The sequence below is a fragment of the Haliotis cracherodii genome, unplaced genomic scaffold (assembly GCF_022045235.1).
Source record: "Haliotis cracherodii isolate W230 unplaced genomic scaffold, xgHalCrac1.p SCAF_11, whole genome shotgun sequence".
Taxonomy (NCBI): domain Eukaryota; kingdom Metazoa; phylum Mollusca; class Gastropoda; order Lepetellida; family Haliotidae; genus Haliotis; species Haliotis cracherodii.
This window is the reverse complement of record NW_027266266.1, coordinates 33,979,853-33,995,771: the sequence shown is the minus strand read 5'-3', so window position 1 is coordinate 33,995,771 and position 15,919 is coordinate 33,979,853. Positions and strand designations below refer to the sequence as shown.

The 15,919-nt window shown below is 42.6% G+C and overlaps 1 protein-coding gene across 1 annotated transcript in view; it reads right to left on the bottom strand.

Annotated features, from left to right (window-relative positions):
* LOC139456420 (uncharacterized) overlaps nucleotides 1-13,476 on the bottom strand; it is a 90,269-nt gene extending 76,793 nt beyond the window's left edge. Inside the window, exon 1 of the mRNA XM_071238120.1 lies at nucleotides 13,323-13,476. The gene's annotated coding sequence lies outside the window, so the exon portion shown is untranslated. The remainder of the gene's footprint in view (nucleotides 1-13,322) is intronic.
* Nucleotides 13,477-15,919: the final 2,443 nt, after the last annotated feature.

The window sequence follows — 15,919 nt, the reverse complement described above, 5'->3', positions numbered from 1 at the left end:
CGATTTTGCTAGTAGAGGAGGTCTAGAATTTGCCCCACTTACAATTCAGTTGGACTTTGAACGTGCAGCTCACAATGCCGTGACTGATGTATTTCCTGGGACATTAGTTAGAGGGTGTTTCTTTCACTTCACCCAATGTATCTGGAGGAGGGTGCAGAAAGAAGGTCTGGTGATGGACTATAAGGAAGATGAGGAGGTGAAGAAGCTGGTGAGAAGAGCTGCTGCCCTCCCTCTAGTACCTCGTGACAAAGTGGATGATGTGTGGCTTGATGCCATTGCTGACTCTCCTGCTGGCCCTAAAGTGACTGCCTTCATGGACTACGTGACAACCAGTTGGGTTCAAGGAGGGGCCTTCATGCCAGAGATTTGGAACCATTTCGAAAACCAAGGCCACCGTACCAACAATCACCTGGAAGGGTGGCACAACAAGATAAAGAAACTTGCCAAGAAGTGCCACCCGAACATCTACGAGGTAGTGAAGCTATTTCAGCGAGAGCAGTCACTCAAAGAGGTTGCAGTCCTGAGACTCTCTCACCAGCGGTGAGAACCTTCACGAAGAAAGAAGTACAAGGCAATCGATGCACGTATTGCAGTAATGCAGTAATGACATTAAATCCATTATGATATTCATATGCTATTCATATTCATCAATGTAAAATTTTGATGAATATGTTATCCTTGTTGAATAATAAATGAGAAAACAAGACTTGCTTTGTTATATACGGTAACCTGTTAGAATCACAAAGCATGTTTTGACAGCATAGCCGCGAGAGCCCCATTATACAATCACGCAACCATAACCATTGCCGCGAGAGCCACATCAATTTGGGCTATCTATTTTCGAAATGTGGCTTTGCCGGCCTGTAACCCACTGCGAGAGCAATAACAGACTTCCACCAGCAGTGTGGCATCAGAACCATGCAGTGGCCTGCCCTCAGTCCTGGTTAAATCCCATTGAGCACCTGTAGGACGAGATTCAAAGACGGCTGAATGACGTCCGACCAAGGCCGACAACTGCAGCTGAACTGCGTCAGGCGTTCCTCAGAGTGTGGGCTCAAGTGCCTGTGGCATTCATCAACCGTCTCATCCATTCCATGAATCGACGTTGCACATGATTCGACGTCATCAATGTACATGGCGGACACACGAGATACTGACTTGTGATGCCATTTTCTCAGAGACTAGAGTTGTGTTTCACTTTAAGAGCATTTGACACTTTAATTTCAACCTTGATGATCAGTTTTGCCAAGTTTCATCTTTTTAATATGTCTCAAAGTATGTTTACAGTGTTTGGACAAATAGGGTTTCTCATATATCTATCCACGTTTCTTTTGCGGTTCAGTATATTTTGATATATTGTATTTTTTTCGTTTTGACAAGTGTTCGAAAAGCCGATGCTACACATTGCTGCTCTTTAAACAGAATGTCTAATGTGTCCACTGATGTGGTCGTCGCTCTTTATCTGATTATTTTGGAACCTCTGCCCGCTGATCTGCAAGAGAAGCCTTCGCTCAAGGCCAGCGTTGGCCTACTGGAAGAATATAGTTTACCTTAGTATAGGGGTTTCAGGCCATACCATCCATGAATTGTTTATGGGAAACACAAGTAACAATCAGCCTGGCAAATAACGGCGACCTAGAGTGGATTCCCCTGGTCAGGGCAACACTATAATGGGGGCAGGGTAGACCTGCTTTAACAATAACACGCTCATCATACAGTAACCAGTGTTTTAAACCATGATCAACAAAGGGTAGATATTGATAATTCAAACCCCTACAGATGAACATTTCACACTTAAACAGTATTTGCATATAAGTGTTGCACATTATTCCTCTACTTCAGGGCATGTGTCTACAGTGGTGACACCTCTTATCACTCACTGCATGAATGTTTACAGCACGGTTGGCAAACCCGGATATCACAGCGTGACGGCGGGTAGGGGCATCGTTCAACTCCATAACTACATTACACTACAACAGATCAAATTCTGGTATGTTGTGGAAGAAGGCACAGGGCGTCGTGATACAATTATAATTTGTCATATGACCATGGTGATGGTAAAATCAATTACACGGCTAACACAGATGAAGAGTTCTTTCATTAAACTAAGCTTTCAGTGCGGCGAGGTATGACAGCACACAGGTCATTGATTGTTTCGTGATTTTCAATAGGAAAAGCAGCAGTCTTTGACTGATACAGTTTTCGTGATTTTTCTTCCAGTTTTAACGACAGTTAAGTATCTCTCGCTTTCTCTCCTACCCATGTTTGTGTATCAATGTGTATATGAAGATCTGTTACATCAGGGAGCTACACGTATTACCATAGAAGTGAAACATCTTGAAGTTATGAGCGTAAGTTGGTGAGCGTAAGGTATACAATGTAACCAGATATGGTAACTATCGGAGTAGAATCAAACATGGCTGCCTGATGACGCTGGGCGGCGTGCTGCTGTTCCCTATGCAGCTCAGTTGATGCTGTACAACGAGGCTGTACATGTTTCGATCATGAATAGGGCATGTATGTCAACTTTTACAGTTGCCCTTACTTTCATATTGCCGACCTACAATTCTTGAAGCTGTAACCTTACACCAGTGACAAACTGCTATGACGACCAGCAGGTATGGGTGTAACATAGTAACATACATCACGGATCTATGACGACCAGCAGGTATGGGTGTAACATAGTAACATACATCACGGCGCTATGACGACCAGCACGTATGGGTGTAACATAGTAACATACATCATGGCGCTATGACTACCAGCACGTATGGGTGTAACATAGTAACATACATCATGGCGCTATGACTACCAGCAAGTATGGGTCTAACATAGTAACATACATCATGGCGCTATGACTACCAGCACTATGGGTGTAACATAGTAACATACATCACGGCGCTATGACGACCAGCAGGTATGGGTGTAACATAGTAACATACATCATGGCGCTATGACTACCAGCACGAATGGGTGTAACATAGTAACATACATCATGGCGCTATGACTACCAGCAGGTATGGGTGTAACATAGTAACATACATCACGGCGCTATGACTACCAGCAGGTATGGGTGTAACATAGTAACATACATCACGGCGCTATGACGACCAGCAGGTATGGGTGTAACATAGTAACATACATCACGGCGCTATGACTACCAGCAGGTATGGGTCTAACATAGTAACATACATCACGGCGCTATGACGACCAGCAGGTATGGGTGTAACATAGTAACATACATCACGGCGCTATGACGACCAGCAGGTATGGGTGTAACATAGTAACATACATCACGGCGCTATGACTACCAGCAGGTATGGGTCTAACATAGTAACATACATCATGGCGCTATGACGACCAGCAGGTATGGGTGTAACATAGTAACATACATCACGGCGCTATGACTACCAGCAGGTATGGGTGTAACATAGTAACATACATCATGGCGCTATGACTACCAGCACGTATGGGTGTAACATAGTAACATACATCACGGCGCTATGACTACCAGCAGGTATGGGTGTAACATAGTAACATACATCATGGCGCTATGACTACCAGCAGGTATGGGTCTAACATCAACATACATCACGGCGCTATGACTACCAGCAGGTATGGGTGTAACATAGTAACATACATCATGGCGCTATGACTACCAGCAGGTATGGGTGTAACATAGTAACATACATCATGGCGCTATGACTACCAGCAGGTATGGGTGTAACATAGTAACATACATCATGGCGCTATGACTACCAGCACGTATGGGTGTAACATAGTAACATACATCATGGCGCTATGACTACCAGCAGGTATGGGTGTAACATAGTAACATACATCATGGCGCTATGACTACCAGCAGGTATGGGTGTAACATAGTAACATACATCATGGCGCTATGACTACCAGCAGGTATGGGGGTAACATAGTCACATACATCATGGCGCTATGACGACCAGCAGGTATGGGTGTAACAAAGTGACATACATCATGGCGCTATGACTACCAGCAGATATGGGTCTAACATCAATATACACAACGGCGCTATGACTACCAGCAGGTATGGGTCTAACATCAACATACACAACGGCGCTATGACTACCAGCAGGTATGGGTCTAACATCAACATACACAACGGCGCTATGACTACCAGCAGGTATGGATGTAAATATGACGGCAAGCTATACAGGTGTAACATTAACACTGCAAAAACGAAGACATATCTGGGCATTGGACGAAATATGCATTCTCACCATAGGTATTTCGTCCAAAATGTGTCATTATTTGCTATAGGAATTTACTGCTACAGAACGATGTTATTAAACGATCCCCTTTTCTTGATTGACATTGTCAAGTTAGAAACAGTCTGCCGGCATTTCTATTTCTCAACGTTCATTGGACAGCTCTTGCGTGTTAAGTTACATGCTGAAGTTTGACGCGGTGCTCTTAGCCCTTAGCGGAAGTGCTGAATTCTACCGTTCTGCCCATTCGGATTGCTTAATGCCTTCCTTAAATTTGCCATCATGTGCATGCGCGATTTCGATCTAACATGTAGCAACTGCTGGAAGCTGTCATGCGCATGTCATTAAATAACGCAATGATAACGGTGATAATTTTACTCAAAATAATTAGGAAAGGCCAATAGTGAGGAACGGCTAAAGTATAGAAAATGCCTATTACTTTCCCATTCATATAACTGAATAGTTTGTAACTTATCCTTGTAGAAAATGACCGATTGGTATATATTGCTAGAGAACATATACGTATATTGGTTTTTGATATTTCTTGCAATTGAACCTATTTATATTAATATTTCTTATTTTCTTCCACCCTCTGTATGTCATGTGACCTGAGCACATTGACTCGGGATTCCCCCTTCTCATTTGAACACGACACTTACCTTAAACCTTATACAGTGATCTACCTAGTATTATAATGTTGTCTACTCTGGTCCGTTATAACTGTAAACATATTACCTGTCACGTCCCGAACTGCATGAGTCTGTTCCACGGATATATGGGTTATCACCCAAACAAGCCACAATGCTTATTGTGTGTTATATAGTCAAATGGTACTGTACCAGAGTTCTACATAATATTCCGCACGGTTGTGTTGTGAGGTTTACTTTTAAGTCAGGAAAAAAATTACCTGAAAGGAGAACTGATGAATTTTATAATTAAATGTTGCCCTGATTAAGTAGATACTGGATGTACCACACATTGTTCTCTTTATGCCATCTTGACTATATATTAACACCTATTACCTTTCAGTCATGATATAACTCTATCAAGAGCAGCAATGGAAACCGATGAAACACACACACATAAGGTTGTTGCAAACATGTGATGCGTGATAACTTCAGAAACACAATTTCTTGCATCTATATAAAGTAAGGCTAACGCTTTCTCACAGGTAGAATGGGGGCGCTATCGTTGATACAAATATCTTTTATTAGAATGTTAATACTGAAGACAAGAATATCTATATTTTAAGTTTCAATGATTACCTTTGCAGTAAGAAATATCCCTTATACACAATTTTAGTAACATTCATCATGTATCCTATAGCACAACCTTTTAACCGACCTGGGTAGTCTTTCATACAGATCCTGAATCAAAACGATGAAAACAAAACCCTTAAGCTTGTCTATAATAGTTTAGAAAGTCTATATGTCTTAGGTCAAACAAACTCCTTACTTCTATACTATTAAAAAGTAATTTCATTTCATCACATTTGTTATTTTCATTTCACAGACTCAATGTACGTCTACTTCCTGACGTTAAAGTTACTATGCCTTGATAACCAGGCACATGTGGCTGACCCATTTGAGGCAACCATCGGCTTGCGTTCCATGAAAAGATCAACGTTTGTTCACATGTCGCAGTACCTGACAATCTGAACAACGTTAAATCTAGAAAGAGTTCATAGAGGATGTATGCATATTTTCGAGCTTTTCTGTTCCGAAGGTATAAATAATATTTATGGTAAGAGGCAGTGCTTTGCAACTAGGATCGACAGTTTTTGCGCAATGTGTTTGCTGGTCGCCAGTCAATAATGTTTAAGTTGATTTAATGGCATTACATAGAACTTCTAAATACGTATAGAGCAAAATATAAAAAAGCAAAACAACTTCTCGTGCAAGATAGCAACGAAAACATTACCGTCTTTAGTTTTTTCGAATCATAATCATTGGTATTAATCATCACACATATTTGTTATACCATTATCAGTACAAGAACGTTTAGCTTGAAAAGGTGTTTGTAGCAAACGGGTTAAGTCGAGTGAACCTACAGGCGGTTGCGAAAACGACGTGCTGAACGATAATAACGTTCACGAGTTCTGAAGATGCATGCTCACAACCTGAATTGTACGCAAACGTTAATCTGATTGTGGTGTCTTAAACAGTATATAGATTAAAATTCACGATTACAATTCTGTCAGAATCTGTTTGTAAGATTTTATTTGTGCATGTACTATATCTTAATTTGTGAGGAACACGCTACTCTACACCCTATATCAATTTTGTGGGTAGGATACACTTCAACACATCTGCCAACTGTAAGTGTTTCTAACTGGTTTAATCGCTAACAATACGCTCGAGTACATAAATAAATATATTTGATGTTCAATCTTTCCAAAAGCTACATCTCACATACAACTGTAAGTATTATGTCACCTGTTTCAATTCTTTAAAAAATATCTTATGCGTTCATGAATAACAATTAAGATGAAAATTCAATTCCCCATACGAGTAAATGAGTGAGTATATTTTACGCCAAGGTCAGTCAAGGTCCAACGGTGTCCGGTTTGATGACACACAATCTAGCACGTGGTGGACACCCGACCCTCATTTAATGCCCTCCGCGGATATTCCTGGTTACGAAAAGTCCTCATGTACCTGGGAATCTCATGAAAAGATTCATATGCGGCATTAAGAGAATCATGGTTAATATGATTTGTCCCCCAGTTTCTGTCACGCTCAATCCTCGATTGCCTCAAGACTTAATTCAGAGCTGAAAACGGGCTGTGTACAGGCTGGTAGAGCTGAGGAGGGAATGAGAGTGAAATGGGGGTGAATGTTTTATTACATTTATCCTCGAGGGTCAGTAAGAGACCAGAAATAACTGCTTTTGTTCTGTGCATCACATAAGCTCTCAGCTCTACCCTTCTTTAAACTTCAATAATGGATACATATAGCATTTACTTTTAGAAAATGTTTTATTTCTGTAACTGTCTTCAATCCACACGCGCCCTCTGAAACTAAACATGAAGATGAGAAAAACACAGAATTATATGAATGACTTTCAGACACGTGCGCAGGTGCTTTATCGGCATTCTCGAAAAAAATTGCAAAACTGCGAGAAGCATGTTGTGTCCTTGCATGTTGCCTATGACCATATATATGGTACAGTACTGACATTTTCACTTAGGCTATATACCAAACGTCTAAATATTTAAATTATTTTACAACTTGACTGAACAATCTGTCCATTTTTTTATGATAACGAATTCCAAACATTTTTAAATTGAATGTCATCACCAAGCAAAAATGATAGAATTAAAACAAAACGAACGTCCATATATTATAATATACGTTTTTGGCTTCTAATCCTGGCATAATTAGTCTGTTGAGTTGTTATTAAGCCCTTTGAACTTCTTAATCATTTTAATCGGACTGTCAAATAAATGGACCGATTTTACAGTCAATTTGTAAAACGACTGAAATTCTATTTTGTAAATATTTTGCACATTGACTGCAGCATGAACACAGTGTACGGCAATACATACACGTATGCAATTCTGTGGCACATAACACATCCTGGCGTTGGGACAGCTACGCGTTAATAACCTTCTCCGTTAATACAAAACGATCAAAAACGTACTCAACACAACAGATTGAGCCCATGTATTTAGAATTATTTTACAAATAGATTAGTATTTAATTATGTCACGGAAGCATAGGGAGATAAAGATACTGTATTTTCAAGGAAGAGTTATGTTGTCTGTTGATTGACCGTGCTACATTAAACATTTAAACCTCACCTTGCGCACTTTGTTCCAAATTTAGTTCAGTACTGGCATATACACTGTGAAAATCAACAGTCTGTAGCTGAAGAATTACATTTTACACAGTTTACAATTTTGTTGTTTAACGCCGCACTCAGCAATATTCTCACTATATGACGGCGACCTGTAAATGATCGAGTCTGGACCAGACAATCCAGTGATTGATTTTGTGAACTAAGACACACAATCATGTCACCGAGCCTGACCACCGATCCATTTGGTCACGTCACCTCTTACGATCAGCATACATATGCGGGGTGGATTGTGGTTCGGGGTGGATTGTGGTGCGGGGTGGATTGTGGTGCGGGGTGGAGTGGGTGCGGGGTAGAGTGGGTGCGGGGTGGATTGTGGTGCGGGGTGGAGCGGGTGCTGGGTGGATTGTGGTGCGGGGTAGAGTGGGTGCGGGGTGGAGTGGGTTCGGGGTGGATTGTGGTGCGGGGTAGAGTGGGTGCGGGGTGGAGTGGGTTCGGGGTGGATTGTGGTGCGGGGTGGAGTGGGTGCAGGGTAGAGTGGGTGCGGGGTGGATTGTGGTGCGGGGTGGAGTGGGTGCGGGTGGATTGTGGTGCGTGGTGGAGTGGGTGCGGGGTGGATTGTGGTGCGGGGTGGAGTGGGTGCGGGGTAGGGGTTGCGAGCCATTGTTCTTTTCCTATATTTTTTCAGGTGCGGAGATTCTTTTTTCTTCCTAAAGGATAGCTGATATTTTTTATGTAACATTTAAAATACAAAGAATTGCAGCTCACTGAAGCATAATAACTGTGTAGATATAGGTGATTTTAGAAATAAAATAATGAGAATAGCAGTATAAACAGCATCTGTATATCGCCAAGACGGTCAGCAGATACGGATGCGACTACTACACACATCACGGCGCTATGGCGACCGGCAGATACTGGTACGACTACTACACACATCACGGCGCTATGACGACCGACAGATACTGGTATGACTATTACACACATCACGGCGCTATGGGGACCAGCAGATACGGATCCGACTATTACACACATCACGGCGCTATGACGACCGGCAGATACTGGTATGACAATTACACACATCACGGCGCTATGGGGACCAGCAGATACGGATGCGACTATTACGTAAAATCACGGCGCTATGACGACCAGCAGATACTGGTACGACTATTACACAAATCACGGCGCTGTGACGACCAGCAGATACGGATCCGACTATTACGTAAAATCACGGCGCTATGACGACCAGCAGATACTGGTGCGACTATTACACACATCACGGCGCTGTGACGACCAGCAGATACGGATCCGACTATTACACACATCACGGCGCTATGACGACCAGCAGATACTGGTACGACTATTACACACATCACGGCGCTATGGTGACCAGCAGATACTGGTACGACTATTACACAAATCACGGCGCTATGACGACCAGCAGATACTGGTATAACTATTACACACATCACGGCGCTATGGTGACCAGCAGATACTGGTACGACTATTACACAAATCACGGCGCTATGACGACCAGCAGATACTGGTATAACTATTACACACATCACGGCACTATGACGACCAGCAGATACTGGTACGACTACTACACACATCACGGCGCTATGACGACCGGCAGATACTGGTATAACTATTACACAAATCACGGCGCTATGACGACCGGCAGATACTGGTACGACTATTACACAAATCACGGCGCTATGGCGACCAGCAGATACTGGTACGACTATTACACACATCACGGCGCTATGACGACCGGCAGATACTGGTATGACTATTACACAAATCACGGCGCTATGACGACCGGCAGATACTGGTATGACTATTACACACATCACGGCGCTATGGCGACCGGCAGATACTGGTATGACTATTACACATCACGGCGCTATGGCGACCAGCAGATACTGGTATGACTATTACACACATCACGGCGCTATGGCGACAAGCAGATACTGGTACGACTATTACACAAATCACGGCGCTATGACGACCAGCAGATACTGGTGCGACTATTGCACAAATCACGGCGCTATGGCGACCAACAGATACTGGTATGACTATTACACATCACGGCGCTATGGCGACCAGCAGATACTGGTATGACTATTACACAAATCACGGCTCTATGACGACCGGTAGATACGGGTACGACTATTATACAAATTACGGCCCTATGGCGACCAGCAGATACTGGTATGACTATTACACACATCACGGCGCTATGGCGACCAGCAGATACTGGTACGACTATTACACAAATCACGGCGCTATGACGACCAGCAGATACTGGTTCGACCATTACACACATCACGGCGCTATGACGACCAGCAGACACTGGTATGACTATTACACACATCACGGCACTATGACGACCGGTAGATACGGGTGCGACTATTACACAAATCACGGCGCTATGACGACCGGCAGATACAGGTGCGACTATTACACACATCACGGCACTATGACGACCGGCAGATACTGGTGCGACTATTACACACATCACGGTGCTATGACGACCGGCAGATACTGGTACGACTATTACACACAACACGGCGCTATGACGACCGGCAGATACTGGTATGACTATTACACACATCACGGCACTATGACGACCGGCAGATACGGGTGCGACCATTACACACAACACGGCGCTATGACCTACATGCAATAGCCATACTCGTGTCAGATGGATACAGATGAAACAAGGGTGAAGAATCATATGAATTGGAGAAAGGGCGTACTTGATGATGTTGTACGTTTAACTGAAGTATTATAAATATTTCAAAACTCAAGGAGAAGGCGAGTAGGTAGGTCCTGGCTAAAGTATTGCATGGGTGGCACCCTGACATTTATTTAGATGGTGCAGATGGCTGTGATACACGTCGTAATGTTCGATGGGTATTCATTATGTAGACAGTGAAAAGCGTCCTCAGGTCGTCAGAAGTGATAACGTATCGCCGCGCATGTATGTTCAGCAAAAAATAGAGTTTGCGCAGAGAGCTATGCCTCTGGTCATGTGTTGGAGGGTTGGTTTGCTTGTAGACATTCGCAGCTGTCATACGCCAACAACAACAACAACAACAACACTGATTTTAGATATGATTAAAACTCAGAAATGTAATTTGCTGCGGACTGAAATAAATATGTGTTGACACAACGATCCCTGGTGTAGTGTTTCAGTTATCTATTTCTCTCTGTTGACGACTGCAGGTAACGGTGCACTGACCCTGTAGCATTAACCTGTTCTACATCTATCCTATGTAGACTGTTATGGAGTCTATTTGTTTGCAGCCAATACACAGAGCATTATTGTGGGGTATATCTAACAATGACAGTAAATATTTCTATTAAGGCTTCGTAAACAGAAAATCGGAAAAACGTTAATGCATCGATGTCCAGACTGTATGGTATCGTGTCACTGTGTGTAAATCAAATTCAGAATTTATTCAAACAGCAACGTTGAATAAGCATTTGCCCGAGATGTGTTGTTGGGTAATAGGTAAGTGTTATGATACAAGTGTCTATGATGTGTAATTATCTACCTACAGAAGGTGGCTGAGTGTATGTGGTGCGCCCCCGGGGTGCTGCTCTCAATTAACATTCCCGTTGCGGGCGTGACTCCTGCAGTCACCGTTGCACCTGCAGTTGTGTTATAGGGGCGACACAGGGGCGACACCGGTACCGTCCTCACAGACACACCATCTTCAATCGGCTTTTGAGTAATTGGATGAAGGATTGAAATGATGGGCATGCTCGGGCACGTCAGGCTCGGCATCATATATCTGTTTTCACTGGCGACTCCAAGCTGAGAATATTTCTGAAGTGTCGCTTACATGCACATATTAGCTCTTCATTTCTTCTGAAGTACCCCATGTTGTTGCCAAGAGTAGACAACCAGTCAAATCCATACGAAATTAGGCACACTAAACGAAATGGTTTTCCACACGAAAAGTTAAGAATTCGTGAGTGTTACAGTGAATACAGGTAAATGGTTACCGGTTGTGAGAAGGTGAAGAATGGTTATTCTTCTTTGAAAGTTTTCCCAATTCCCTTAATAAGAGTAATATTCTGCCATGAATCATTATTCAACGAAATGCAACACATATTACTGAACAATGCAGAACAACTCATGTTGTCAGTGATTAGAACAAATACTTGGCGGTGTGTCCTGTAATCATATGTAAATCGTGTATACAATGCTGCTAACCATGTACATGTATATATTATGTACATTCAGGGCTGTCCGCAGCCTCTATTTGGCTGGATAATGCCGATATGTGTACAGTAATAATATCACCTCCAGGATCCCGGGCTACATACAAACTGCGCAAGACTAAATCATTTACAGCTCATGTGATGTAGTGAACAAAATGTTATTATACCATTTGCAGTTGCTGCATAAGTAGCTGTAGCAAATTAATTAACCAGAATAATCAACCCCGCACAGTAGTAACAATGAATTATACAACCCTTAACAAAGGAGAGTGACAGCATGCTCTGTCCATGACGGTGGCCAGGTGATTGTCCTGTGGGACCCTGCTTATTACCCGCAGCAAGCAGGCTCTTTCCGCACTATATCTGGTCAGCTAGCTCGACAGTCAAGAGAAGGATGTATCTACATCATCAAAAACTATGAAGTACACTATTAAAATTATGTAACTATTTTCACGCACATTTCAATACATGAAGATAAAATCATCTCTTCTCAATGTTATATTGTTTACTGCATAAAACCTAATCCCAGGTGTTGATCTCAATGCCTGGTCACAAAACGTAAAGGCGAGATACACGGAACCCTTCCGCCGACACTCCAATATACATGTGGTAGCATGCTTCAAGCTGCTTCCTCTCACCAAACACCCCTGGTCCTATTTGGCAGTTCCTCTGGTAACGTTTAAAGAGAGAAACATTGCCATTTAGTGTAAGGTATTTTTAAGAGGTGCGGTACGGACTTGTCTGGCTCAGATCGTGTCTAGTGCTGGAGAATGGTGATGTAATTACACATTCCATGAAAGGACCTGGCCTCGCGACATCCCTCTCCAAGTCACTCTACCGAGCTGATGCACCGCTGCAAGACAAACCTCCTGCTCTTTTTCCACAAACCTCACGTTATCGAATTACTCCAGTAATCAATGTCAAGCTGCACATTTAATTACCATGGTAGAAAATAAATTGAAATATTGCTAAGAGTTACAACAGTTATCAAACGTTTAGTCATATGAATAGGTTTTCTTTTCATAAATCCTAATAATTACTTACCGCGGACTGTAAGAAAGTGCCGCTAAAATCACTAGTGTTCCCGAGCTGAGGTAATGTATGGTGGTATCCAGCGGTCAGTGGCTGTTGGTCAAGTAAATGTCCTATTGGACGTGACTCTGAAAGAACGTCTCACAGCGGCCGGTGGCAGCGGCGTAGATGTGCACTGTGGCTGCGGGCGGGCGGGTGAGCGTCGGGGGGAGGGGCCGGACAGGAGAGCGGGAGGGCTGTGAGGAGGAGGGGGCGGTCTTGTTACCTCACGTACTGGAGATCATTTCTGGCCTTGGGCACAACCCTCTCATTCCCCTATAACCATCCGCTCACATTGAACACGGCAACTTTCAAGGGAGATAGAATTAATATTACAATAGCAAGATATTGACTTTATATAGGTCATACGTTCGCGGGAGTTGCAAGGCAAGGAGACTCAATGCCATTTGGCAAGGATGGGAAAGGGTCCCCCTGGGTCACTTTAGTGCTGGCAGCGTAAACCGAGTGTGCACATGCTTTTTGTAACTTAAGTTAGAAGTGACATGCCGAGAGATTGAGGCATACACGGACATCGATTTATTCATAGTTAAAGACAAAATTTCCTCGTGATCGGAACATGAAAGCGTCCCCGTGGACAAGCAACGCTAGCCCCGGCAAGATAATCACTTAATGTGCGGATAGTGTAGCCATTTCAATTACCAAAAGTATAAATATGGATATTAGGCTACCTATCGGAAAGTTAATGTAATATCCAAACACTCATCACCTGATGCACTGAGCGGACAGGGTGTGATCTACATACATGGGTGTGACCATTCTGTATATCCGCTCCCTGCTGCTGAAATCACATGACGTCACTTCCGATTACGTGCTAACTCCTAGTGACACTTTCGACCAAAAAGATTTTACCGCTCTGGAATATTATTCAATTTTACTCAAAATCATAGATTTTCGAATTGTTCAGCATCAATTCCGTCCAATTGTTTGTGGGCGTGGTATTTTGTGTCTGATTAAATGTATGCCGTCGCTATGTTTCATTTACTAAATTGAAGAAATGCACGGGCAATGAAAATGGATCATATTGCTTGATGTAAGAAATTAATGAAGTCTCACTCATCATCACAGATCTTATTCAAACAGGGCAATTTGTGTTTTCGATAGACAGATACGCCAGTAGAATCTGCAGTTATAGCATTTCGTAATTATCGAAAAACAAACAAAAAATCATGTGTTAGAGGGCAAGTAAAGTGAAAAACAATGATTGTGATTTGTTGCGAATATCAGTTTTCCTTCCTACATTTAGTCAAGATCCGAGAGAGAAAAATACATAATATTCGTAGAAAGTATTTAAATGTCCAAGTGAAAGTGCTCAAATCACACGCTCCGTAATCGACTTCCAAAACAAACCTAAAAGCTTCCGGCACAGCGGTGACAATTGTTTTCATTGGCTGATACGTTTGCCGCGTTAAAATATCTTGTGATGCTTAGACGTTTTACATTATTCTGTTTCTGCTTTATCTATTAATCCTTCAATCATTACAACATTGCATACATTGGTGAATGTGTAAAACGACCGTTAATCTTGACATTGTGAATAATTAACATAACAAATAACAATCGTGTTATTACTAACATCCTGTTTGAGTAATAAAACACCAGGTGCACGATAACACACAACAAATACCTGTCAGGGATTACTGAGTAAACAACTGAAGTCATACTTAAGTAACATAAGTTGTGGATATGATGATCAAATGGATTAGCAGACAGAGAAAGACGTTAAGCATTAAAACATCCAAGGCAGAAGAAGTCAAACTGGGCGTCGCCCGGATCGTTATGATCGTTAAAATTGGAAAGCGCCTCAAACACCGGGAACATTCAAACCCAAGTGAGGGGAATCCCCTCAAGGCGAGAGACGATTTCGCCTGTCGTTTTTATCGTCTGTTTTACGCTATTTCCGTTTTACAAATTAAAATTTTTGTCAAGCATTTGCGATTAAGTATGACCTAAAGTATTAAAGTCTTCGAACTTGCTATTTTGACTTTTCTAGCTCTTGAGGAATCCTTGAAATGTGAGTGTTTGTGGACTGCCCCTTAAAGTGTAAGTGTTAGTGGACAGCCTCTAGAAGTGCAAGTGTTAGTGAACAGCCCTAGAAATGTGGGTGTTAGTGGATAGCTCTTAGAAGTGTGAGTGTTAGTGGAATGCCCCTAGAAGTGTGAGTGTTAGTGGATAGCCCCTAGAAGCATGTGTGTTAGTGGACTGCCCTAAGAAGTGGGAGTGTTAGTGGACAGCCTCTAGAAGTGTGAAGGTTAGTGGACAGCCTCTAGAAGTGTGAGTGTTAGTGGACAGCCTCTAGAAGTGTGAGTGTTAGTGGACAGCCACTAGAAGTGTGAGTGGTAGTGGACAGCCCCTAGAAGTGTGAGTGGTAGTGGATATCCCCTAGAAGTGTGGGTGTTAGTGGACAGCCTCTAGAAGTGTGAGTGTTCGTGGACAGCCTCTAGAAGTGTGAGTGTTAGTGGACAGCCTCTAGAAATGTGAGTGTTAGTGGACAGCCTCTAGAAGTGTGAGTGTTAGTGGACAGCCTCTAGAAATGTGAGTGTTCGTGGACA